The following is a 358-nucleotide window of genomic DNA, read 5'->3' on the forward strand; positions in this document are numbered from 1 at the left end:
GTGACTGATTCAAGGAAACGTTCCTAGATTTAAAGACGAAGTACACATTTGGCAGCACTGCACATTAATGACACTGCCGCAATTTTTGCCATGGTCATGGGTGACTAGCCCTGTTCCTACATCTTAATCACATATAGATGGCACAAACATCAAAGTTGACCAGCATCATAGATATGAGCCGCTGCTGTTGACCAGCAGCTAGTGCCAAACTCTCTCTAACAGCAAGGACGCTGTCACCCTACAGTACATAAAACTCATTTTTCACCCAGTAATACAAAAGCATCCCAACAAATGAGGCTAATTCTTGGTATAGACGTCATCAAGTGTCAAGGAATATTTGTATTTGTATGCAGAAAAT

This window comes from Plasmopara halstedii (genome assembly GCF_900000015.1).
Source record: "Plasmopara halstedii genome assembly, contig: Scaffold_42, whole genome shotgun sequence".
Taxonomy (NCBI): Eukaryota; Oomycota; class Peronosporomycetes; order Peronosporales; family Peronosporaceae; genus Plasmopara; species Plasmopara halstedii.